Genomic DNA, 4,245 nt, shown 5'->3' on the forward strand with positions numbered 1-4,245 from the left:
CCTCCTCCTCCTCCTCCTCTCTCTCCCTCAATCACTTACTCACTCACTCACTCACTTACTTTCTCTTTCTCTCATTCCATATGCGATCGATTGAGCTCTTATGATGCCAAGGATGCTGTTCCTTGATGAAAAGCCAAAATAACTTGTTTCATGTACTTGAAGGGATATTGAAATGACCACATTATCGGCATTATAATAGTATAAAAATATCCGAATTGATTGAATAAAATAAAAAATTATTTTACAGGATTAAAGTAGACGCTAAATTAAAAGGTGATTCAGTGGACTTTATACTAAAACAAAAAAAAGTTAAAAACTTATTTAACGATTTTTTCGATTTTAATATAAAGTCCACTGTATCACCTCTTAATTTTGAATCTACTTTAATCCTATAAAAGAATTTTTTATTCCGTTTAGTCAATTCAGAGATTTTTATACGACTGTAATGTCGATAATTTGTTATTCCAGTATCCTCTTAAAAACACAAAGTATATATAAATATGTACATTTGTATAAATAAATATGTACAATTGTATAAATATGTACATTGTACGAAAGTCGGAGAAGAATATATAAATATCGGATTGTGCATGTATGAAAAATTTAAAGAACCACGCACAAATCTTATGTAAAGTGGATTTCAGTTGAATTGACTGAAATTATATTATAATGTAGATCATGATGTCCTGATCAAAAGTCTTCATGGGTACAAAGTCCAAAAATGGACAATTTTCAAGATATTGAAGGTAAAATATTGGAAATATGATTATTTACTTATCGAGTAAATGCAATCATTGCGAATGGAATCCATGGATCGAGAAGAAGTTCTGTTGTCATACTTCTCAAGACAGAGCAAAGTGAAGGAGTCAATGAGAAAAATTCAGTCAACCAAGGCTAGATTGTGTAAAATCCAGCCAACGAAGGCAAGATTGGATAAAATCCAACCAACCAAGGCAAGATCAGAAAAAGATCCAGTCAACCAAGACAAGATTGAGTAGAATTCATCCAACCAAGGCAAGATCAGGAAAAAATCCAGCCAACCAAGGCAATATTGAGTAGAATTCAACCAACCAAAACAAGATTGAGCAGAATCCAACCAACCAAGGCAAGATTGAGTAGAATCCAGATCAGGAGACGCGGTAGCGTCTCCGGCCATGTTCAAAAACTGCGAGACGCTATAAGTCTCTTATCCCGAGCCACCAAAGTCCATTTTTGGGAGGTGCATAACTACTAAAATATAAAAAATTTTGAATCAAACGTTATATGTCCTGAAAGGCGGCATCACCACGAGTAATTTGAGCCAAAAAAATTTTAAATCGGTCAAGCCGTTCTGGATATAGTTATGTAAGATAAGTATATTATACAATTTACTTTTAGAGAAATGTGTATCAAATTTTACAGATACTTTTTAGAAATTTTTTTGCTAAAATATATAAAGAACTATAAATTATTATTAATATAATGATATAATTAATAATATGAATAATATAAAACTATAGAGATAATCATTATAGATGTCATGTTTCTTTTTATGGAGATGCTGGCATCGTCTGTAACATAAATAAAATACGCATTTTGTTTTTTTTCCATTTTCTTCATTTTTCTTATACCAAAATAAAAAATCATTATTCAGAATATAAATATAGGTTTAGACCATGATGAAAGTATAAGGGTGCAATCACAATAGAAGGAATAAGAAATTAGGAATAAGAAATTTTAGCCTATCAGAAACTATGTATATCAATGTATCCGATTTCTGATAGGTTAAGGTTTCTTATTCCTTATTTCTAATTCCTTATTTCTTTTATTGTGGCCGCACCTTAACATGGTGTGTGTAGAACTCGGAAACTACGCCTACTTTCGCGTTTGGATACAGGGGGTCGATTCTGTAATTCAAGTGAGATCACTCACTTTTCGCACTTTCATCTCACGCGAGTTTGTTCGCGCGATTCTACAACGTCAAGGAGGGTCGATTCTCTACTTTTAACATGGTGAAAAGGTGAGCCAACTCACATCGCGTGATTCCCTAACTTTCATCATAGCGAAAATGTGAGCAATCTCACGAGAGTTCGTTCGGCAAGAAATTTCTTGTCGAAATGGTGAAATCCGAAAGAGAGACTGAGTAAAACTAGAGACCCTCTAACAGAGACTGGCCATCAGGCGAGTCCGGCATTTCCTAGCGAAATCCTACAAGTGAGAGAGAAATATAGGCTATTTCACTCTTTCACTCACACGAATATGTGCGTTCGTATGTGATCGTTTATTCAAGTTGATTTGAGTTGATTCAAGGTTATGTTCGTGGTTTTTGCTCAGTACAAAATAATAACAATAAAAATGAGTGGTTGCACTGCACAATTCTGGAAAAATTATTTAATATCTGTCTTTAGTCAGGTTACGGCTAAACATGTTTTAAATTATCAATTGTTTCCTAAAATTATTAGAAAGTTTGTCGTATTCAAATTAAGAACATTAAGTAAGAAAAATACTAATATTAATAGAAGATATGACAGTAAATCGTTGGTACACACCTTTTTTAAATAAATTTTACAAATGTTAAGTGTTTGTACTTTTGTCACTGATTTCCTAACCTTACTTTAATTTTATTTGAAAAATATTTAATAGAATTAAGAAAGAGAGAATATTAAATATAGAAATTATTTAACGTATAAACAAAAATAACGAAGACAATATAAGAGTCAATGTTTAAAATTTAATAACAAAGTCAAAAATTAAATCATAAATGTCAGAAAAACAGCTATTATAACAAAGTTATTTAAAGATAAAGATGTATATAACTGACGATAAAATTTGACATGTTTTTTTTTTATATTATAATATTTCTATAATATTTATCTTTATATACTATTTACATTCCAAGTAAATGCAGTAATTGAAATTTCAATACGAGCGGGAATCGCTAGGAAATGGCGGACCAATCAAAAGTGGCCCCCTGATGGGCAGTCTCTGTTAGAGGGTCTCTAGTTTTACTTAGAAAATTTTACGAATTGATCAATCAAAGTATGTTTTGAGGTTTCTACAACATTAAATAGACCGCATCCAAGTATGCTAGGTTCGTTCGGAGCGACTCTGAGCAGCTGTCGAGAGACAAAACGAACGGTACTAATATCAGTAAATAGATCTTTTTAACCTCTGCAACTTTTATTCGGGTCACTTTCTTTGATAGTGTGTATACTTTTGGAGATCATAGGGGGTCCCATGCTTTTCGAATAGTCTGTGTATACATTTAGGCCCGATTTTTAATTATCTGGTTAACTTGTGGTTAACCTTAACCTGATGTTTATCCAATGGGCTTCATCTATGGTGATGTCATGGATAAAGCTCGTTAGGTGAAACATCAGGTTAAGCTTAACCACAAGTTAACCTGATAATGAAAAATCGGGCCTTAAGCGGGGAGCACAGACTTTTGCATAACGCATAAAGCATGTGCATAAGGAATTTCATTGGCCCATTTCCTTATGCATGAGTCAATGAACCAATCAAATTCTTTATGTATATGGTTTATGCGTTACGCAAAAGTTTGTGCTCCCCGCTTTAGAGTCATGAATTCTTTTGAACCCTTAATTCTGATTGGCTAATTCTTACGGTATGTCTTATGGTTAAAGGCCTCAGCACAGACTCTTGTATAACGCATAATGCATAGTGCATAAGAGAATCAACCAATTCTTCTTTTCCTCCCACTTCACGAAAGAGAAGCATTTTGATATGCGTTATGGCTCCTGCACACTGGACGCGGAAACGCTTGCCGCGCGGCAAAATGTGAAGCGATAACCAATGAACATGTCGTGAGCTGTAAGCTTATATTGGCTACCGCGCACATTTTACCGCGCGGTAAGCGTTTCCGCATCCAGGGCTGCGTTCAGATTCCCCACCCGGGTGCACCCAAACACTCAGAAAACGTTCAGATTCCTTTTGAGTGTCTTCACTGGGCACTTAGGTGGAACGTTCAGATTCCTATTCTATTCACCTGGGAGGGTGGAAAAACCACCTGGCTGCTCGAGCCGGGTGGAATAGGTGATAATGGCGTATTAAAGACTTCATGTGCGATTCCAGCATGTTTTGACGTGTATCTATTGAAAAACTTGAATTTCAGGTTATGCTTGCTATAAGCAGTATAAGCGTAAAATATTATAATAAAAAAAAATAAATATAAATATTATAATATTATATTATAATAAATAATAAATATTAATAAATTATTAATAATATAATAATAATAATAATAAT

The sequence above is a fragment of the Cyphomyrmex costatus genome, unplaced genomic scaffold, assembly GCF_001594065.2.
Source record: "Cyphomyrmex costatus isolate MS0001 unplaced genomic scaffold, Ccosl1.0 scaffold353, whole genome shotgun sequence".
NCBI classification, from domain to species: domain Eukaryota; kingdom Metazoa; phylum Arthropoda; class Insecta; order Hymenoptera; family Formicidae; genus Cyphomyrmex; species Cyphomyrmex costatus.